Here is a 23813-nt window from a genome sequence, read left to right as displayed (position 1 = left end):
TAGAATACTCTAATTGTTCCAAAACAACCTGGCCATGAATTGAGTCACATGCTAGGAGTCAGCCCCCATAAAACACTAAACCCAGAAGATTCTCTCAAACATAGAGATATTGCCTTACATTTACACTGAGGAAAAAAACCAGGGAGATAATGTTCTTTTCCAGTTAATACAAGTGTGAATGAAAAGGTCTTATTTTTTTTTTTTTTCAGTTCCTGTGACCCCCAGGAGAGAAGGTTGTGGGCTGACTATTAGAGCATTTGAGTGTGTGAGTTTGCCTGGAAGCGATAGCTAGCACAGACAGGGAGATGGGAATAATGATAAAGCATGCTCTGCTTGTAGAGCTCCGCACGGAACAGCATTACTCTCAACTAGATTTTATTTCTTGTTAATTATATCAGATTCCACCTGATTGAGGATTTCACTGAATTTAAAATGTTGGGGGTGAGGGTCACTGCTCCATGCTACTCATCAGAAACATCGATTAGAAAAGCACCCCCGAAACCCTTGACCGTCAGCTGTGCAATACATTACCCCTCATCGTGACAGATGTGCTCCAGTAATTATGATCACCTTTTCATCAGTCTGTGTCTGTGAGCATTTCTGGAACACTTGACGCTGTAATACCCAAAGAAAAAGCCCTCTCTGACATAATGGAGGTAAAATAAAATGTGTGCTTTCATGTCATGTTAAAAATTTATGATATTCACACAAAGATGGGTATTTATTTCCTACGTGTATGCATCTCTGCTTTCTGTTGTTATTGATGAATGGGGAAAGATAAATGTACCATAGAAGGAGGAAATAATAGCAGGGATGGAAGCTGACTGCTGATTTCCCATCCAGCAAACCCATATGAACTGCCAAAGCCCTGAACCTCAGGCTTCAGTGAACACAGGAGGTGATAAGGGGACCTGTCACCCCAAGCCCTGGAGAAGCAGGATGAAGTGGGATGAGTGTCATCTATGAACTCACATCTGGGTTTGAATCTGGCTCTAGCTTAAGAGCTTGGGCATGCTAACTCACTTTTCTGAGTCTTGGTTTGCTTAGCTGTCACATGGAGATATGAATACCTATTTTAGCGTGCTGTCAAAATTAAGGAAATAATATATGTAAAGCCCCTTCTACACTTGAAAGTAGTATAGATGGTACTTAGCAGATATCTCCCTCAAAATTTCTCTCTTTTTCTCCTTTCCATGAATGTTTCTTTTCCTTCCTTTCCTATTTTGGAGACAGAAATGGCCAATTTTTTAGCCTTCTAACCTTAAATCTTCAAAACAGACTAACAGTGCCATAAGCCAAGACTCACCAAGTTGATGAGTAGAATAATTTTCTTTTTCCATCTTGTATCTTCAGAAACCTCAGAAATATAGACATATATAAACAACCACCTACATACACTTATAAATGAAGACAATCTCTACATTGTCCCTTGGCTCTGAGACAGATAAATAGATACTCAATAGATAGAGAATCTTTCAACTTTTATTTTTTCCTTTTGGCCTTGCTTTTATGCTGTGAATGTAACATTTACTAATAAGCAGATCAGCCAGGTCATGAAATGTTTATTAACAGCTCATTCCACCATGTTAAATGGGTTTCCTTTGATATTTTTGTGCTTTCCACAGTGAAACTGCATTCTTACACCAATAATGAAGGCCCAGAAGTGGAAAGAATAGAGTTGGAATTAGGGTGAGATCAGAAAGGTCCTCACATGGGGCACAAATTTTAAAGAGATGTCCAAAAACTCAGTCATGAAAACAAACAATATTTAGTGCAATATTTTTAAAAATCAAATTAATGCAAAAATATATAATAAACAAGACTGCAAATTTTGAAATAAACAGGAAAAAACCCTGCAATTACATGACTGCCTCCCTCAGCTCGCCCTGATCTAGGACCTGGGCAGATGCTGGATCTGAAATCAGGAGCTGGGGGTTCTAGTCCTGGTTCTCACACTACTGAGCTCAGGCAAGTCACTGAAACTCTCCAGTTCTCAATGTCATCTTGTTTCACTTAGGAGTCTGATTAGAAGATTTCGAGTGAACTGCTGAACTTGAAAATTCTCTCATTTTCTCTAACATGAAGCTGCATTATTGGGGCATCAGAAATGACTCAAGCCAAGATTCATTCACGGTCACTCATTCAATAATACAAAATGAATTAAAATCAATCCAATCAATTGCTATGTGACAAGCCCTATGTGAGGTGCTGAAAATACAAAGGTGAGGACCAGAGAAATACGTAGGATGGGAAGCCAATTCTAGTGCTAAAAGGTCAAGACAACCTTCCCTAACTTCCAAAGGAGTTAGGCACGGAAAGTAAGGGAGAAAATTCCAGCAAGAGAGAACAGCACAGCAAAAGACCTGAAGGTGAAAAAGAAAAATTGCAGTTGGGTAACTGTTATAAGTTTTTTCTGAATGAAACATAAATAGGATGGATGACACAGGAAAACAAAAATCAGTTTTTGATTACAGAGTGAAAACAATATTTGGCAAGAGGCGTAGGTTCCATTCCTGAGTTGGGAAGATCCCCTGGAATAGAAAATGGCAAATCCCTCCAGTATCCTCGCCTGGAAAACTCCATGGACAGAGGAGTCTGGCGGGCTACAGTCTATGGGGCTACAAAGAGCCTGACACGAACAAACAGAGCTCAAGCACAAGCGCAATACAAAGAGCACCAGGCAGTGGTCAGACCTAAGCTCTAGTCACTGCCCTGTTGCCAACTAGCTAGAAGACAGGGCTTCCATACCCACCGGAGAGTCTATTTTAGAACACAGTACAGACTTTTCTGTGAAGAAAAAAGGCTTTGAATTCCCAAAGAATGATGCAAACCTCACATCTGACATGTTTAGTTTACATCCCCCAGTACCAAAGCAGTGCTGTAATTAATACATGTAGTCACTTCCCTGAAAACAATTTCCTAAACAGCTAAGTATCTGTTGTGTGCTGCCTATGAGCCTGCAGAACGTGAGGACCAGCCTAAAGGCAAGCAAACTTTTACCTTCCCCAGATAGGCATGAGGAGGAGGCACCTAGGCAAATGTTACGGGCATGCACGCTGACACCTACTCTACCTAGGAGCTAGTCTGCTCCTGCCACATTTATGTTGGCTGATTTAATTCCTACACTGAGGTAAATAGGATTAGAGCCAGCTAGTAATTAACCAACCAAAATAATTTTTTAAACAAACACTGTGGCACACAGTCTCTGGAGTCCTGAGTATAAAGTCAAAACTTTGCTTTTAACCTGACTGTTGTCACACATAAAACCTACCATTTATTGAGCACTTACAAATACTAACTCATATAATCCCCACAATTCTGTGCAATGGATTAAGATGGTTATCTCTGTCTGAAGTGCAAGAGTAATTTGACGCACATAGATGTAAACTGTGTGCCCAAAGCAGAGACATCACTTTGCGAACAAAGGTCTGTCTAGTCAAAGCTATGGTTTTTCTACTAGTCACAAACAGATGTTGGACCATAAAGAAGGCTGAGCGCTGAAGAATTGATGCTTTTGAATTGTGGTGCTGGATAAGACTCTTGAGAGTCCCTTGGACTGCAAGGAGATCCAACCAGTCAATCCAAAAGGAAATCAATCCTGAATATTCATTGGAAGGACTGATGCTAAAGCTGAAGCTCCAGTAATTTGGCCACTTGATGCAGAGCCAACTCACTGGAAAAGACCCTGATGCTGGGAAAGACTGAAGGCAGGAGGGAAAGGGAATGACAGAGAACAAAATGGTTGGATAGCATCACCGACTCAATGGACATGAGTTTGAGTAAGCTCCAGGAGATAGTGAAGGACAGGGAAGCCTACAGCCCATGGGGTCAGAAAAAGTCAGACACGACTTAGTAACTGAACAACAACAGAGCCAAAATTCAAATAGAACCTGTCTAGCTCCAGAGTCTGTGCTCTTAGCCACTGTGCTACATAAAAAGGTTTGTCTGACCCAGGGGATTGAACCCATATCTCCTGCATTACCTGCTTTGACAGACAGGTTCTTTACCACCATCACCACCTGGGAAGCCTTTACTCCACAGCATCAGTTGCTAATTACTGTCACTTAGCTACTGTTCATCTCTGTATCCACACTCCAGCACCCTGTGCTTAAGCCACACACGATGGCTCAGAGTTACGCTAACTCATCAGGCACACTCAAACATTTCGTCTGCCAGGATGCCCTTTTGTCCTTCTCTACCTGGTAAACACTATCCATTTTTCAAAAATATCTCCAAAACCATCTGGTTAAATTCCATAGAGGAAGAAAAAAGTCACTTGCATGTCTATACTATTACTACTTAATTTACCCTATAACTATAACAGTTAATCAGATTGCATCATAGTTAGTTAAATACCTGTTTCCCCATCCTTGAAAGCTGGAACTATTTTTTACTTCCATATGTTTCTCTTCCTCCAGGCTCCTGCACATAAGTGCTGATGTGTGTTTTCTGAATGTTGAGAAAAGCCAGGCGGACGGATGGAGTATATGGCATGCATGTTGAGAGCTCACAGGGCAGTACAAACCTACCTTACTCTCTAATTACTTCATGTGTGTTAATCTTGTATTGACAACTAGATTATAAATGCTTTAAGGGCCAGAATGATGTTATACATTTTTATATAACCTCCAATGCTAAATATGGAATAGGTGGTCAGTAAATACTAGAAAACAGAATCTGAATATAATCAAAATGAGTTGAACTTGCAGATGTTTACAAACAGGAAATATAAAGGGAGAAAATAGAGCTCTAGAATAAAGCAAAAAAAAAATAATAATCTTAATCTTTTCTTGCCAAGATTTACAATGTAAATGATGTGAATATCCACCATGAAATAAAAAGAGACATAAGCTGACAATTATATTTAAACCCCTACTATGTCAATTTCAACTTGAAAGTATTTCTGGGAAGGTCTTTACTTCACTAGTTGTTTGAAAAAAGGAAAAAAAAACCTTCAGAATTCTATCTTACTGAATGCTTTTTAAAAATTATAAAAGTGAAGCTGTTTTAATAATACGCATCCCTTTCCAATTCCCCCTTCCCCCCTTTTCTCAAAAAGTTCACCTTTGGCAATATTGACTTTTGAGCCAAGGTGCTCTCATAAGTGAACTTCCTTAATTAACCTCATGTATATTAGGCTTTCTCCCACTTCAAAGAAGTTACAAAATGCTTAAAATTTTAAAAAGTCCTCAAAGCAGCAGAGAGACAGCCTCTGCAACTCATCTTAAAGTGAAGAGAACTCTCTGGCAACCCACAGTCACAGGAACTAGATCTGAGCGCCTGATGTTTTCTTCTATCAGCATCAGCTTGGCTTCCAGGCTCCGCCTCCCCCCACCCCTCCAACTTCTACAAATCCAAGCTCGCTTAAGTAGAGATTCCGCCCCACTGCAATATACCAGTCTATCCATCCCATCTTCCAGGTATGAACAAAATGTCAAAACAGAGAACTGAACATGGCATTTTCTAGACTTAAAGAACTAATCTGTGGTTGTGCTCAGGGTTAGCTAAGGAACAGTCAAGTTTTCTATGCTCCAGATGTGACATTCTGGAAATCTCCAGAGTCCCACTGGATGAATAAAAGCCACCAACCACAGGAGAAGAGAAGAGGTATAGGAATTCAGTCAAGACTGCAGGGGTACCTTGCTTCCCACAAGACCTCTTCCTGCCTCAACTGGCCTCTAGTCACTCCTCTCCTAAACAGCCATCATCTGTCCCTCTTGCAAACCCCTTTGTCCCAGTTCTGGACTCCTTGTACGCTGACCAGTCTTGCCTGTTTCCAAGGACCATTAGATTTGAGGCTCTTCCCAGGTCCCAGCAGGAGCTCTGCCCTCCGAGACCCCGCCCCAATGGAAATGGCATTTTAGGGAACCCTTCGCTGAGACCTGTTCCCCGGGACTGAAGGGATTATTCAGAAGGGCTCCTGTCCTCCAGCTCGATATAAGGGCTGCAGAGAATCTCTCCCACGAAAGAGGTTAAAAGGGAATATGGTATCCCCACAAAGAAAAATAACCCAGAATCCTGGGTGGGTCATAAAACCCCCGGGCAAAAATAGAGCCCCAGCTTCCCCCGCCTGCAGCCCCCACCACAGCAGCCCAGCCCGACTCCCAGTGCCGCCTCCTGGGTGTGCGTGAAGACACTCTCCCCGGGGAGGAGAGATCCTCGCGCCCAGCGCTTCCAGGAGGTGATTACCGCAAGCCTTTTAGTAACTCATCATTCATCCCCGCGCTGACCCGAGCCTCACCCCGGCGCCGGTGGCATTGGTGCTGAATGCGAGAGCCAAATGCTGCCCTTCCAATTCTCCAGGTGACACCGCTCCCCTCTCCCCCCGCGCCCAAATAGGAGGCGCCGAGGGTGCGGGATGGGGGAGAAGGAAAGGATGACAGGGGCCCACGCCAGAGGGAAAATCAAAGGCAAACGCTTACAGCAGGGGTGAGAAATCCCAACCCCGCCCGGCGGGAGGACTTGGCACCAGCTACCTGCAGGGCGCCCCCGCCCGCATGCCGGCTCCCGTGCAGCCCAGAATGCAGCCAGGAGGGTGCAACGGGACAGAGGGAGCCTCCACGCCCCCTTTGTCTCCACGTTCCCCAAATGACAGGGGACGAAAGTTTATGAGCAGCGACGGTGTCGCTTTCCACTGGGTCAATCTGACACCTCGCAGGAGGCGACCCTTTCTGGGATCGCCCTCTCCCCCTGCACCGCCTCAGAGCTGCCTTCATCTGCACCTTGATGCCCGCAAGCCGGGCTTGGGCCACCTGCGCCGCTGTGTCCGGCAGGAACCTGATCTGGCCCCCCGGGCGTCCAGGAGCGGCCCCGAGGCTGCGGGCGCCCCACTCACCTCTCCCGGCAGAGTCTCCTTCCTTGCGCCCTACTGGGCCGTCCGGCTCCGGCTCCCGGCAGCGAGGCGCATTCAGGCAGCTGGAGACACGCAGCTCCCCAGGCTCTGCTGCATTCCGCCTGCGTGGGAGATCCAACCAGCGAGCGCGCGGCGCGGGCGTGTACGAGTGTGTGTTTGTGCGAGTGTGTGTGTGAGAGAGAGCATGTGTGCGCGCGCGGGGGGAGGGGGGCGGGGGAGCGCGGGATCACCGATGCCCCTCGGCGGCGCCCATCCCACGCTCTGCCTACTCCTCCGCCTCCTCCTTGAGCTGCGGCTGGCACCGGGTCCAGGTTTCAGGATCTCCTGTTTGTTTAATGAAAGGAAGAAGCAAAAGGCTGGCAAGGGAGGGGGCGGGGTGGGGGGGGCGCGCCGGGCTGCGCATGCTCAGAGGGGGACCCTGAGCGCTCACTCCCCAGCGCAGGCAGAGCGAGAAGAGCAATCTGGGGGCCGGCGGAGGCAAGCTCGCCTGCGTCTTCGGAGCCGCCGGGGGCTCGGCGGGGTTCCCGGAAGGCGACTGGGAAACCCAACCGCAAAGGTGCACCCTGCGTGGGGACTCCCTGGCGCACGCCGTGCGGGAAGCCGGCGGCGGGATCCCGACCCGCCCTAGGAGACAGCTTCAGCTCCGAGTCCTCGCGACGCCTGGCTCTCCTCTCCATGTATTTTTAGAGCTTGGCCGGGGTTCCCGTGGACCGCTCTGCAGCCTCTGCCTGGCGGAGCTCCGGGTGCCTGTAGTCCGGGGGAACCACCGGCAGCAGGTCGAACCTGAACTAAAACGGGATTCCTGACCCGTGCATCTTTTTCTCCCCCTCTCCCAACTTTCAACCTGTGAAGGGCAGGAAAAAGGCAACTGTCCAAGCGGGTCCCAGAAGGTTTGCTGGAGGGGAGGGCGGGGGGTTGGGGTACACCAAACCCTTTTCCCAGAACAAAGCGGAAGTGGAAGGAAGGTGAGTCTTGGAGGGCTCCATGCTCAGCCTGCCGTGGTGACAGGGTTGGATGGAGGAGACATTTGCTCTACTGAAGAAGGCCAAGAACAATAGAGCCATTGTCCCCTGGCCTCAAATGCCAAAGCGCCAAAGCAGTTCTTCGCAAGTGGGAATTCTGGCTGCTTGGTAAACTGGAAGAATTGTCAAAGCGAAGAAAGTCCAGCAAGAGAACCTGAGCCCTCAGGCGACGGCGCAGTAACCTGAGGCCAGGGCAAATACTGGCTGAGAGGCTTTCCTGGCTGAGAGGCTTTGCGAATAGAGTGGAAACTCTTTCTGGTGAGATAGTCCTATGAGCAAAACAGGACAGTGGTCAGCGACCCTTTCAAGAGCTTCCATTTTCAACCTCCTCCGTGTTTGATCGCCTTGTCTTTTCCCTCATTTTCTCTCCTAACAGAAGAAAAGCCATCCTAAGCAGGGAACTCCCTGTAAAGATATTATGACCTCCTTTTTGTTCAGTTTTGGTCCCTCCAGAAAAAGACTACCTTTTGGTCACTCCAGTGCTGGAGGGATAGAAGACTGCCTTCTCCGTGCAGATCTTTTCCAAGCTTTCATTAAAGATCACCTCCGAGCACTTCCACTATGCAGTGTCGGGCTCGCAGATGCCTTCCTGCTGAACTCTGACCCCTATCCCATTCATCTTCCCAATAATAATGCCAAGTGACACTAGAACAGAAGGAAAATTAGATAACACCCTAGAGCACACCCGGAGGAGAGAAAACAGCATGTCTAAATACCACCAACAAAAGCCAAGTTTAGGAGAAAAGACACAGGAAAAGGGAAATAAGGATGAGAAAGAGGAAGGTTTAAAAAAGTGAAAGTGCCCTGAATGTTAGTGACTGGTTCCTTCTCTCCATAGCTCCTTGAAGGGGGCAGAACTGTAGCATCTCTTTGCCTGAAGAACAGTGAGTCTGAGCCTCTAAGCACAAGGAAGGGGAGATCAGGTTCTTCTGAAAAGCAGTGACAGTGAGTCTGAGTCTCTAACCACCAGGTAGGGGACATTAGGTTCTTCTGAAAAGCAGCATGGTCCTTAGGGTGAAGCTCTCACAGAATTAGGAGCTCCTTCTTCCAAGCCTGGTTTTTCTCAGGCCTTCCCCTTGGCACCAAGCTTCTTGGAAGGCATCCAAGCCAGACCTGCTTGTTCCACTCTGCCTTCAGAACAGTGAATGCTGCTGCTAAGTCGCTTCAGTCGTGTCCAACTCTGTGCGACCCCACAGACGGCAGCCCACCAGGCTCCCCCATCCCTGGGATTCTCCAGGCAAGAACACTGTAGTGGGTTGCCATTTCCTTCTCCAATGCATGAAAGTGAAAAGTGAAAGGGAAGTCGCTCAGTCGTGTCCGACTCTTTGCGACCCCATGGACTGCAGCCTACCAGGCTCCTCCGTCCATGGGATTTTCCAGGCAAGAGTACTGGAGTAGGGTGCCATTGCCTTCTCCGAACAGTGATAGTTCACCAGAATTTCAAGGTGTTGGTGGCAGCAGGGACCTGAGGCAGGAAAGCGGGCCCTGCCTTGGCACTGTGTAAGCCCCAAGGGAGTGAGGGCTCTGAATCCCTCTGAATCCAAGCACCTGGAACAGAGAGATGTGGTGGGGGTGAGTACAGGTCTCAACTCCCGCAGCTCTGTCAGTAAGAGGGTACTGAGGCCCTCCCACCAACAACAGTGAGTGTCCAGGGCTGCCTGACTAAGGAGCACTCTCTCCTTTGTCTGAGCCCAGCCTTGGGTGAGGAGGAAAGGGACGCCTCCTCTCCCCCTTGATTTCCAGGGTCACTGTCATCACCACCTCAAAGCTCCAACAAGGTCAAGGAGACGTTATCAATCTGGAATTGCAAATCAGGTGGAATCCCTTTCTTGTACAGCTATAGGAGGGTGAAGTACAGTCCAGGAAGAGATGTTTACTGCTGGTGGATAGTGGGGGAAGCCCTGGGGACACTACGTAAGATGATGTACATAAGACACTAACACAGTGCCCACTGCATAGCAACTCTTTGTAACTTCTATGAATTTGATTGTTAACATTTTCATTATTAGGATTTTTTTTTTAATAAAGCTGAGGAGGTCCCCTCCTCCAAGCTTAAACAGCTTAAACAGATGGAAGCCAAATGCCTTGCAATTTTCCTTGTGACTTCCTTCCTTCCCCACTTCACACATCTCCCTGAGCACCGATGCATTCAAATCCATGAAACGAAAAGTGTGATGTACAGCTGTGTGGCCATGTGAATCGTGAATAACCCTAACCCTCACCCTCCACCCTCAGGTTCAGGTCTAAGTGGTAGACAGCATGGGTGTACAATAAGGCACACACCGCCCCCCCCCCCACTTTTTGCCACTCACACCTCACAGGGATTAAGGACTCCTTGGGCTTGGCAGTTAGGGTCTCTAGCCATAAAGCCCCATGGACAGTGGCTCACCAGGCATTGTATTTTCACTTTTTTTTTAACCTTCCTTCTAATTTTAGCTATCTAATGTGTTACTCCTCCTAGGTAACATTATGCCTGGAGCCAATTAATATGCACACATCTGCAGATGGTTTTGAAAGAAATAATGGTCAGAATATTAGAGGCTGCAGGTATTTTCAGTGCTCCTTAAATTCAGAATTCAGACTTAGCATTCATCTCCCTACCTAGTGAACAATTCCTAAACTTTGCACCTCTCTGCATCAACAAACAAGTCTAATGGCCTCACCTCCTGTATCAGCAAAATAACCCAGTATTTTTGCCTGGCTTTCTACAATGTGGTTTTTGTTTTTTGTTTTTTGTTTTTTTTGAGAGCTAGCTATTAAATTTTTAAGAGAACTAGCTCTTCAGAATATCCACTGGTTAAGAATCCAGGTTTCCGATGCAGGGGTCACGGGTTTGATCCCTGGTCAGAAAACTAAGATGCTGCACAGCCAAAAAATAAATTAAAAAAAAAAATTAGAATTCTCATAAGCATATTTGCTTCCCCAGTGGCTCAGTGGTAAAGAATCCACCTGCCTATGCAGGAGATGCCAGAGATGTGGATTCAAGCCCTGGGTTGGGAAGAGCCCCCAGAGAAGGAAATGGCAACTCACTGCAGTATTCTTGCCTGGAAAATTCCATGGATAGAGGAATCTGGCAGGCTAGAGTCCATGGCGTTGCAAAGAGCTGGACACAACTGAGCACACACATGCACAAAAATTCAAAATTAATAAAATCCAGTAATAAAAACAATGTTTGAACATAAAGTGTTTCCAAACTATGGATGCTATAGTGCTATCTCAGTTCTTGGAAAATCATATGAAATTCCATCAAGTTAGATATTACCGAAATAATATAACAATTCTATGGTGATGCAATATGTTTATAAGTTGTCACTCACACCTCTGAATATTATCTAACAATTATGAGACACAGCATTTGTATCTGAATTGTGTTCTAACTATAATCTTGTTTATTTTCAAATGCCACCATAATGAGACAAAAGAGTTATAATTTTTTCTTCTTGTAGAAATTTCATATTTATAGCAATCTTTTTTGGTTCAGTAAAAATATTAAGCCACGACTCTAAGGGCTAAACTAGTGCTTATTATAAGAATCAAAATGTTTTGGGGAATATCAAAAACTATTATAACACTATCCCTATAGCCCTTTCCAAGTACTCTTATTGTCACTCGTAACACATCAAGTCCTTTTTTTTATGTCTGACTTGCCCCCACCTAGGTTGGTTTGAGCCATTCAAGGGCAGAGGTTTATTCTTTTCTATACCCCAATGCCTCATGAAAGTAAGCAAGTGGTATATGTTCAGCAAATTTTTAGAGTGAATGAATGAATTTGTAGCCAAAAACAAATTTCTGTGACTAAAATGTTGACTTTGGAAAATGACTCCCAAGTTCTGTGCCACTTGGTACTCCTCATAGATGATGAAGTCAAAAGACACAATTTTTTAATATTTTGTGTATATGATTATCTAAAACTGAAAGTTGCATGAGAAAGACAAAACTGCTTTCTGGAGATAGTTTCTATCCCCTTGGAAACACATACTGGCCAACCCAATACACCAAGTCCATTCTAATTTTTCTGGTTCAGAAAGAGAATATATTTTTGGCCCAAAGTGCATTGTTATTCAAAGGATAGCTTCGTGCTGACCAACTTAATCCAGCCAGAATAATATTCTAATTTAACTTTCCCCCTAAGTAGGATGAAATAGTTGAGGCAATAGCACTTAGAACTCCTCTTCAAAAGAAATCATTCAAGATGTCAAAAGGCAACACTGTTAGCTATATCCCAATACAAAATAAAAAGTTATTTAAAAATGTGAAAAGGACCACCCCCAGGCACTCTTCCGCAGCACTTCTATCATTACTGTCTTGAGCGAAAGGAACCAGCAAGTAGTTGGTTCTGTTTTCATGAATAGGTATCCAAGGATGGGGAGCAGGTAGGGAAGGGGGAGACTAAACTATAAGTAAAAGGTCTCAGCTCTGATCACAACTCTCCTGAGCCAGGGGTAGAAGAATATAGGGGACCAGATGACTGCTGTCATAGTGGTTTTTTCTCTTGCATTCATATACCCATAAGAGTTTCCTGAGGATGGTCTCAGGGAGAAAGAAAGATCCCAAGACAGAAGCTGCAGTCATTTACCACCTCGTCTCAGAGGCAACACACCATCACTTCTGCCATATCCATCACACAGCCACATCACACATCACACTAGCTACTCCCCTCGGATTATCTTCATCTGAGGGTTCCCTCTGATTCTTGCTGGGACCCTGACTGATACAAACTTCAAGAATTTGTCTTCCTATTTATGGACTCATCTCACCCACATTTCCTTGGGAATCTCCAGGCAAGAGGAGCCTGGCAGGCTATAGTCTATAGAGTCACACAGAGTTGGACACGACTGAAGTGGCTGAAGTGTGAAGTGTGCGCACAGCACGGCTCGCCCACATTAAACCTAATGCTTGTTGCTACTTCATCAGCTCTGATTTATTCCCCCACACACCATGATTTGTATTCTGAGTTACTGCCTCATGTGGCCCAGCCCCCAGGATCCATGTACCTTTGTTGCTGGAAATTCTACCTAGTTCTCCATGTCCTCACCAGCAGAACTGAGGTACCTACTGCTGATCCTCCTACTCTTTGGTTCGACCCCTGGTGCCGCCCTTGTTATCTGCTCCTCATCAAGAGCTGTTAGAATCATGACTCTGCCTCCCTTTGAGTACTTCAAAAAGTCTAGATTCCACTTCTAGTGATTCCTGTCTGCTGACCCTGTCCACTCAGGCGAGGTTAATCTGCCAGAGCTCAGCAATATATCTTCTTCAGTCTGTCCTAAACTGCCAACATGGAACCCTTAAATATCAGTAATATTAGCATCTTCATTTTTCTCATCTTTAAAATGAGAGGTTTGAATAAATTACTCAGCCATCATGTATTAATAGCCTAGTTCAGGGGTCAGCAAACTTATTCTGTAAAGAACCAGATAGTATATATTTTAGGCTCTGAAGGCCATGTGATCTCCACCACCACTATTCCAATCTGCAGCCACAGACAGTGCTGAGGATGAGAATGGCTACGTTCCAATTTTTTCTTTTCTTTTTTTTTTTTTTTACAAAACAGGTGGTGTGCTGATTTGGCCCACAAGCTATAGTTTGCCAACCTTGAGTCTAATGCTTCATTTTCTGCCCTTTGCAAGCAATGTGTTGGGTAGAAGGAACCTGAAGAATCCTGCTTCCTGCTCTGCCAGTAGGAAAATAATAAAAGTCATGAAACTGGTGCAGGAAATTTTAGTCCACTGGCAGTTGAGGGGCTCCTTGTCAGCGTGGCTTTCACACTATCTTAAGACTATACTAGAAAATTATTTTTTCCTTTTCTGTAAAGCAGTTGGCTATGTTTTCCACATGGAACAGCAGCAGCAATAGCAACTATAATATTTTTAGCCTAAAACTGATTTGTACAGCCCTAGAAATTTAATGAGAGGAATATTTTAAAGGAAAATGAAAAAGAAAATAATAGTGTGAACACAATATTCCTGCCTGTGAAAATAGGGCAGGTAAAATACATTCTAATTATGACTAGACTAGCACCTTAAGAAAACTGCCTCTCCAAAGATAAAAACTCAGCCCCAGTAAAAAGAATACTTTCTTAAGTAGGTTCCAGTACAGGAGCAATGCCTCTACTGAGTTGAACTTAAAAAATCTAGCTACTGGCTGAGTATTTTCACACATTCAACCCAAAGTTATGAAATTCAGCCTATCTAAAAATTTCACTCCCCCAAAGCAGTCTATAGATTCAGTACAATCCCTGTCTGTATTTGTTTGCTGGGGCTACACACTGGGGGAGGGGGGCTTGATTAACAGAAATTTCTTTTCTCCCAGTTTTAAAAATCAAGGTATGGGCAGGGATGGTTTCTTCTGAGGCCTTTATCCTTGGTTTGTAGATGGCCATCTTCTCCTTGGCTTCACACTGTCCTCCTTCTGTACATGTCTGTGTCCCACTTTCCTCTTCTTATAAGAATAACAGTCATATTAGATTTGGACCCACCCTAATGACCTCATTTTAAATGAATTACTTTTTTAAGCTCCAGTCTCTAAATACAGTCACGTTCAGAGGTCTGGGGGTGTGGAGTCAGAATTTCAATATGTGAACTTCTAGGTGACACAATACAGGCCAGAACACTATCAAAATCCTGGTGGTGTTTTTGCAGGTATAGAAAAATGTGTCCTAAATTCATATGGAGTCTCATGGGACACCAAATAGCCAAAATAACCTTGAAAAAGAACAAAGTTGGAGGTCCCATACTTACTGATTTCAAAACCAACTACAAAGTTATAGTAATCAAAATAGTGTGATCTTGGCATAAAAACAGACATATACCCAGTGGAATAGAACAGCAAGCCCAGAAATCCTCACATGTATGGTCAAATGATTTTTCAACAACGATATCAAGACTACTTAACTCAATGGGAAAGGGTGGTCTTTTCAACAGAGTGTCGGGAAAACTGAATAGCCACATGCAAAAGTTGGACCCTTACCTTATACTATGTATAGAATAAATTCAAAATGAATCAGAGACCTAACATAAGATCTAAAACTACCTGATAAGAGGTTAATATTAAGGACATATAAAGAACTCCTACAGTTCAACAACAACAAAACAACCCAATTCAAAAGTGGGCAAAAGACTTGAACAGACATTTCTTCAAAAAAGATATTCAACATCCCATGCACCAATATTTCATATGCCTATATGCCCATGAAAAGGGGCTCGACATTACTAATCACTTGGGCAATGCAAATCAAAACCACAATGATAAAGGTAATGCTTATAAGAAGTAACAGATAATACAGTGTGATTTTCACGGAGAAAAAAACACAAGATACCACATCATACCCACTAAGATGGCTATTATCAAAAAGAAAAAACAGAAATTAACAACTGGTGATAAGGATGTGGAGAAATTGGAACTCTTGTGCACCACTGGTGGGAATATAACATGGTGCGGCCACTATGGAAAACAGTATGGCTGCTGCTGCTGCTGCTAAGTCGCTTCAGTCGTGTCCGACTCTGTGCGACCCCATAGACAGCAGCCCACCAGGCTCCGCTGTCCCTGGGATTCTCCAGGCAAGAACACTGGAGTGGGTTGCCATTTCCTTCTCCAATGCATGAAAGTGAAAATTGAAAGTGAAGCCGCTCAGTCGTGTCCGACTCTTCGCGACCCCATGGACTGCAGCCCACCAGGCTCCTCCATCCATGGGATTTTCCAGGCAAGAGTACTGGAGTGGGGTGCCATTGCCTTCTCCTAAACAGTATGGCAAGTCCTCATAAAATTAAAAATATCTATTATTATATGATCCAGCAATTTCATTTCGGGTATACACCTGGGTATGTCATACTGGTTATATACCTGGATAACACACCAGGTAAGATAGTCATTCATTCTTTCTTACTTTTATTTAACCAATATGTATTAAATGTTTGATGCCAACATAATCAGAAAATTTGATGTCAAGAATTCTAGATAGCACTCTGAAGAAATTATACCTAATATTCTGTATATTTATGTTACTTTCAAATCACAAATGTATTTATTAAATAATGATTCCATGAAAAGTATAAAGGAAATGCCTCAAGGACTTAGTTAAAAACAATACCAAGGTCTTACTGGAATATTACAGTACAATCATATAAAAATTTTATCTTAACCATCTAACTATGATATAGGCATGAGTTATGAAATAAAGCCACTTGATGAGACTTTTTAAGAGTATGTCTCCTAGTCCTCCTATAGGATTATCCTATAGCCCTTATAACTGGTAAACAATACATTAACCCAGAAAAGTGCCTAGATCATTCTTCTGACTATGAAAATTCAGGAAGATCACTGAACTATACACAAACTATAAAATATCTTCTGAAAATGCCAGCGATAATTAACATCACCATCGATAGTATCTGCAGATAATCACCATCCAAATGTCACCTTTAGTTTACTTTGCTTGGTAAACCAAAGATTCAGTGATGCTGGCTATCTTTATTTTGTCTTGCAGTATTCCCCCTTTGATCAGCAATGTTACCCATATTTCTTCCAAGAAACCACCATTCTTCAATTACTAATCTATATGGGGGTTTGGGGGTGCAAAACCTTTCCAACTATCAAGCATGAGCATAGAAGCCCAGCCTAGTTAATCAGAACCTCCCACTGCTCTAGCCTTGTGATGTCTCAGAGATGGCAAATGATTTCCCTATCAGGGAAATTAGATTAAGATCTAGGACTTCTGCTGACAAGAAAGAAAAATGTCTCCTTTTACTGGGGATTCTAAGCGTTTAAAAAGTTCTAAGTCTAGGAATGCCGGGAGAGAGACCTTCACGTGTTTTTTAATTCCTAAACCTAGCCATGTCTTAAAGTATCACTGGACTTTTCAGTTGCTTAATCAATAATGCATTTTTGCTTAAGGCATTCTAAATTAGATTTTCATTCCCTAGCCCCACTGAAAATGTCTTTATGGATACATGAATTATGGCATCTCTTTAAGTAATAATGACAAACAAGAGGGGAGGCAAGCACAAGATGGGAACAATTTTTAAGGGTATCTCCTGGCCACACTGTGGCTGAATTCAAGCTCTGATCATTTCAGGCAGCCTTCCACCCCTGAGCATATATCTTGTGTGTCCTCTTCCCCTTTTCTGAGTCACCAGATTCCAAGGCTGGCACACTTCAAGGCTGACATCCACTGTGAGACAGATGGAGCTAAGGGGGGTAAGGCAGAGGCCAGGCAAACCCTGCCAACTCATTTGGCCTCAGGCCCAGCCCTACTCTATAACCACCACTGCTGTCAATATCCAGCTAAGGCGGGTCTGAGTTCTCCTTGCTGTCAGCTCTCTGGGGCTTCAGAAGATGACGGTGGTGTTGGAGACTCTGTGTGCTTGGTGGGTACATGTGCCAGTCACAGCTCTGTGTGGTTGGACAGGTGCCCCTAGGCACTAAGGCGGGATGGAGCAGCCCCCTATCCCAGAGGCTCTGGCACCACAGGGGTTGTCAGGGAAAAGCGCCCCAAACAGCTGTCACCCCTCTGGCTGCCAGGCTGATGACTGGCTTGGGGGGTGTTCCCTCCTTCCCCACAGCTCCCAAAGTTGTCAGTTCACAAGCATCAACTTTCCAGAGAAAGAGGAATACTCTTGTTGGTCCTTCCGCCCAGGTTCACGTTTTATTCTGCACCCAGTGACCTAAAATGTAGTCTGACTGTGTCACTCACTGGTTTAACTCTTCAATGGCTTTCCCTGGCCTGATGTTCAAGGTCCTTCATGATCTTGACAGATTTCCTATTTATCAGCCTGAAAACCTGCTATTCACAACCCACCCAAATCTTCCCGTCACTTCACCATTCCAAGTGTGTCAGGTGTCTCCCCCCAGTACCTCTCACACACTCTTCTGACTTTCCCCATCGAGTCAGCCTAACCCTAATTTGTCTTATCCAGAAAGCTCCTCTGAGTTCCCCAAGTCAGGAAGCAGGAAGTAAAGTGCTCTTGGAGCACCGTGACTTGACCTCTAGTGCAGTGCTTCCCATACTGTAGTACAGTACACATTCATATCATTCATATCTGCGACTCCCTTTACAATCTGTGAGCAAACTTGAAGATGGGAATTATGTCTTTTACCTGGTATATATTAGGTGCCTAGCTTATATTTGTTGAGAGAATAACTGGCATATGAGTACCTGTGCTTCCCTCCATCAGCAGATGCCTGATTCTTAAGGGGTATCTCATTGCAGGAAAAAAATCTTACTGTTTTCTTCTACTCATCCATAGGAGTGCCTGATTTCAAGTGAATGTGGGTTGTGCTGGTCGGAACACAGAAGAAGCAGGAAGACTCTTGCCACTGTTTTCCTTCACTTGTTACTGGGTCTAATAGAAAAGAACTCTTGACTCTGGAGCATCCCACCTCCACCTTCACTGAACTAAATCACTTTTAGCTCTGTGCCCACTACCCAAACAGCTCTTCATGACTGTGCACAGAACCCCAGGGAACACAGCCCTGCTTTGGCACATCAGTGGTCCTGGTGTGATACAGCAAGTGGCTGCTGTATCATCTCATGTCTACATTAATGACCATCAGCAGCATCAAGGGCAGAGGGGCTTCAGTGACACCTGCGGTGTTGGCTCAGTGTACTGGTTTTGTCACAAAGATCAGCATCTGTGCCAGTGATGGTGGTCATCAGCGGCAGAGGTGACGTCAAGTCTTGCTCTTCTAGTGTAATGATTTTCCCTCACCAACACCCAGAATTAAACAGGAAAATGGTTGTTTCTAAACTGTAGAGAAGAGAATCTTTTCATTTATACTTCTAATCCCATTTGATACACCATTACAAACGGAAAGAAGTCAGAGGAATACTGTTTGTTTGTTGTAAGACGGTTCAGAGGATTCAATAAGCTATGCCTGGCACATAGCATGCTGTCTAACAAATAGCACATTCTATTATTATTGAAGTTAAGCCCCATGCAGGCATAGACTTTCCAATTCACATACATTTCATAGCGCCTAACAGAGTGTTAGAGCCTCACAAAAGTCTTCAGTGGTGGGTTGGTCAGATTTGCACACTGCTAATGAAGAAAGGGTCACTGGGATTAGCCTGAGAGGGCTAGTTTGGAAAATTCTGTTGCACTGCTACCTTCCACAGCTTCTCTCATTAGAATTCTCCATTGGGGTGGGGGTGAGGAACCACAGGGCACCTCCTCAGTAGAGTGCTTTTTGCCAATAATAGAGTCCTTTCCATAGTGGGAAACTCAGCAGAAAAATTAGGCTATCACCATTTTTTATTGTAGCTGACATATTTCAGTTCACCACTGCCTGCACAAGATCTTTTTAAAAATGGAGAAACAAACACTTAATGACATTTTGCAAAGGAGTCTGATGTGAATCTGGGGCCTGATCAACCCCAGTTGAATAAATGGAGACTGCGTGGAGCAGTTCTGAATTTGTCAGCCTGTCCACCTGTCCATTTCAATATGCATTTACTCATACTTCCTGTCAGTCTTCAAGGCCAGTCTACTTGAATGACTGGTGCATGGATGATCTATCATAAAATGGGCAACACATGTAAATGTCTGCAAATAAAGGATGAAAACAACAGACAATTCCTTACTGGCTTCCAGCCGTCTGTATTCATCAAGGGGAACAAACTAGCTCAACAGGCAACAACTGATCTGGTGTTCACTTGTTATGGCCTCTCATCCGACACCTGAATGACTGTGTCTTATAGTGCTAAGAACTATAGGAGTTGCCAATGAGAAGATAAGGTATTATTTTGTGAGAAATAGTAGATTTCTTCCTACCTATGTTTTGATAAATATTGAAATTTATGCTTCCATTCTAGAGGCTACAGGCTCCAATGTAACATATTAATGGAAGGCTTCTTTCCGAGACTAGGTGGAAACCTATGGTAATGGATTGAATTGTGTTCTCCCCAGATTTGTAGAAATCCTAAACCCCAGTACCTCAGAATGTGGCTTTATTTGGAAATAGGGTCATTGAAGGTGTAATTAATAAAGATAAGGTCATACTTTATTTAATTACTTCTATTCTTTTCACAGCTATTTGTAAGGCCTCCTCAGACAGCCATTTTGCTTTTTTGCATTTCGTTTTCTTGGGGATGGTTTTGCTCCCTGTCTCCTGTACAATGTCACAAACCTCCGGCCATAGTTCATCAGGCACTCTATCAGATCTAGTCCCTTAAATCTATTTCTCACTTCCACTGTATAATTGTTAGGGATTTGATTTAGGTCATACCTGAATGGTCTAGTGGTTTTCCCTACTTTCTTCAATTTAAGTCTGAATTTGGCAATAAGGAGCTCATGATCTGAGCCACAGTCTGCTCCCAGTCTTTTCTTTTGCTGACTGTATAGAGCTTCTCCATCTTTGGCTGCAAAGAATATAATCAATCTGATTTCAGTGTCAACCATCTGGTGATGTCCACGTGTAGAGTCTTCTCTTGTGTTGTTGAAAGAGGGTGTTTGCTATGACCAGTGCATACTCTTGGCAAAACTCTATTAGCCTTTGTCCTGCTTCATTCTGTACTCCAAGGCCAAATTTGCCTGTTACTCCAGGTGTTTCTTGACTTCCTACTTTTGCATTCCAGTCCCCTATAATGAAAAGGACATCTTTTTTGGGTGTTAGTTCTAGAAGGTCTTGTAGGTCTTCATAGAACCGTTCAACTTCAGCTTCTTCAGCATTACTGGTCGGGGCATAGACTTGGATTACCGTGATATGGAATGGTTTGCCTTGGAAACGAACAGAGATCATTCTGTCATTTTTGAGGTTGCACCCAAGTACTGCATTTTGGACTCTTTTGTTGACCATGATGGCTACTCCATTTCTTCTAAGGGATTCTTGCCCACAGTAGTAGATATAATGGTCATCTGAGTTAAATTCACCCATTCCAGTCCATTTTAGTTAGCTGATTCCTAAAATGTCAACGTTCACTCTTGCCGTCTCCTGTTTGATCAGTTCCAATTTGCGTTGATTCATGGACCTAACATTCCAGGTCCCTATGCAATATTGCTCTTTACAGCATCAGACCTTGCTTCCATCACCAGTCACATCCACAACTAGGTGTTGTTTTTGCTTTGGCTCTATCTCTTCATTCTTTCTGGAGTTATTTCTCCACTGATCTCCAGTAGCATCTTGGGTACCTACTGACCTGGGGAGTTCATCTTTCAGTGTCCTATCTTTTTGCCTTTTCATCTGTTCATGGGGTTCTCAAGGCAGGAATACTGAAGTGGTTTGCCATTCCCTTTAATTACTTAGCTAATTAACTATTTAATTAATTTATTTAACAAATAAATTTATTTAATAAATATTTTTAATAAATAATGTTTATTTAATTAATAAACAAATAATACATATTTATGTAATTAATAAAGATAAAGCCATACTTTATTAATTGTAATTAATAAAGATAATCTGGTAGCTCAACTGGTAAAGAATCCACCTGCAATGCAGGAGACCCCGGTTCGATTCCTGGGTTGGGAAGATCCCCTGGAGAAGGGAAAGGCCACCCACACCAGTATTCTGGCCTGGAGAATTCCATGGACTGTATAGTCCATGGGGTTGCAAAGAGTTGGACATGACTAAGCAACTTTCAAAAAAAAAAAGTCATACTAGAACAGAGCAGGCCCCTAAATAAATATGACTGATGTCCTTATGACCTACCTAGACAGCATATTAAATGTCATTAAATGTCTCTAGCAGAGACATTACTTTGCCAACAAATGTCTGTCTAGTCAAAGCTATGGTTTTTCCAGTAGTCATGTATGGATGTGAGAGTTGGACTATAAAGAAAGCTGAGCGTTGCAGAATTGATGCTTTTGAACTGTGGTATTGGAGAAGACTCTTGAGAGTCACTTGGACTGCAAGGAGATCAAACAGTCAATCCTAAAGGAAATCAGTCCTGGATATTCATTGGAAGGACTGATGCTGAAGCTGAAACTCCAATACTTTGGCCACCTGATGCAAAGAACTGACTCATTTGAAAAGACCCTGATGCTGGGAAAGATTGAAGGCGGGAGAAGGGGATGACAGAGGATGAGATTGTTGGATGGTGTCACCAACTCAATGGACATGAGTTTGAGTAAACTCCAGGAGTTGGTGATGGACAGGGAGGCCTGGTGTGCTGCAGTCCATGGGGTCGCAAAGAGTTGGACATGAATGAGCTACTGAACTGAACTGATGTCCTTATACAAAGGAGGAATTTAGACACAGAGACACCCACACAAAGGACACCACGTGAAAAAACAGGAGACACACTGCTACAAGCCAAGGAACTACCAAGTGAGAAGAGAAACCTGAAATAGATTTCTCCCTGTTGCCCTCAGAGGTGCTATCAATATAATATGGCCATTTTAACACCTTGATTTCAGACTTCTGGCCTCAGGGGAGACAATAAACTTCTGTTGTTCTAAGCCATTCAATTCATGGTATTTTGTTATGGCAGTCATAGCAAACTAATACACCTATCAAACAATACATTGGGTTTTGGTCCACGGGATATAATGGGGAATCTGGATAAATAAAAGTAATAACTTGACTCTTACTACAAATTTTCTCCCATAATGCCACAGTTTATACTATTGTGTTACACACGTATGCATTCATGTTCAGGCACCTTCCAATGAAGAATGGTTATTGTGGGAAAAAGTTAATAAAATACAAATAAAAGGAGAACACCAATATTAAAGAAGATGAAATGACATCTGTTAGATACAAGGTTTGGTGAAATTTCTGGAACTGAGAACTTTTTCAAAGTTTTCTGGATGTTTCCTTATTGCTTGAACAGAAAACAAAACATGAAAAGATCACACCATAGAAAAGATAGGAAGTCTACTAGTTTCTCAGAGATATAAAGCTTTGGCTGATATTTTATTATTCTGTAATTTATTACTATTATGTGTATGACTATAATGGTTACATGAGCAGTAAAATAAATGGCCAAACAGTAATGTCTGCTTACAGTGGGAAGCACGGTTCATGCCATCCTGTGTGGATTTCGTACACCCCAAGATGACCTTCTGCAACTTAGCTATTTCTCAGTAAACTTTTATAATCTATGCTCTACTAAGTGGGTATGTAAGTTGATTGTTCAGTTTCAATAATATTATATTGATTAATTTACTAAGGAGTACTCTTACAAAAATCTAAAAAATGTAGGCAAAATACATTTTACACAGTGTTAGTATAAAGAATGATAAATTATTTTGTTTAAAACAAAATATCACTATGATGTCCTTTTGTAAAAGTGTTTCAAAAGTCACGACTTTGCCTTAATGTCAATCTGTGGAAAAATGGAAATAAGACCACATCTGAGTATTTACTGGGATGAATGTTTCCTCTCTCTTGTTCCATCCAAGGTTTATATAACTGTTTGGATCCAAACTGCAATCAGCATGTATTTATGCAGGCGAGGGAGCAGGATGGGGTTAATGACCACTTTTTATGCACAGGTATTATAGTATGACTATGCTAAAGCCTTTGACTGTGTGGACCATAAGAAACTGTGGAAAATTCTTAAACAGAAGGGAATACCAGACCACCTTACCTGTCTCCTAAGAAACCTGTATGTGGGCCAAGAAGCAACAGTTTAAGCCCAGACATGAAACAATGGATTTGTTCAAAATAGGGAAAAGAGTATGACAAGGCTGTATATTGTCACCTTGTTTATTTAACTTCTATGCAGAGTACATCACGTGAAATCCAAGGCTGGATGAATCACATGCTGGAGTCAAGATTGCTGGGAAAAATATCAACAATCTCAGATACGCAGATAATACCACTCTAATGGCACAAGTGAAGAGGAACTAAAGAACCTCTTGATGAGGATGAAAGAGGAGACTGAAAAAGTTGGCATGAAACTCAACATGAGGAAAACTAAGATCATGGCATCTGGTCCCATCATTTCATGGCAAATAGAATGGAAAAAAGTGGAAGCAGTGACAGATTTTATTTTCTTGGGC

General features: G+C 43.3%; 1 protein-coding gene across 6 annotated transcripts in view; it reads right to left on the bottom strand.

Annotated features, from left to right (window-relative positions):
• The window catches only part of PLPPR1 (phospholipid phosphatase related 1), a 646134-nt gene that overhangs the window by 275361 nt on the left and 346960 nt on the right, over window positions 1–23813 (bottom strand). Inside the window, exon 1 of one of the 6 annotated variants that reach the window (XM_081573021.1) lies at window positions 6836–7239. The exons of the other annotated variants lie outside the window; for them this stretch is intronic. The gene's annotated coding sequence lies outside the window, so the exon portion shown is untranslated. Of the gene's footprint in view, window positions 1–6835; window positions 7240–23813 lie in introns of those variants that run through there. 6 annotated transcript variants of the gene reach the window in all.

The sequence above is a fragment of the Giraffa tippelskirchi genome, chromosome 1 (genome assembly GCF_054371585.1).
Source record: "Giraffa tippelskirchi isolate mGirTip1 chromosome 1, T2T-mGirTip1v1.2.pri, whole genome shotgun sequence".
Lineage (NCBI taxonomy): Eukaryota > Metazoa > Chordata > Mammalia > Artiodactyla > Giraffidae > Giraffa > Giraffa tippelskirchi.
Note: the sequence above shows the minus strand (reverse complement) of the source record. Positions and strands in the feature narration are given on the sequence as shown.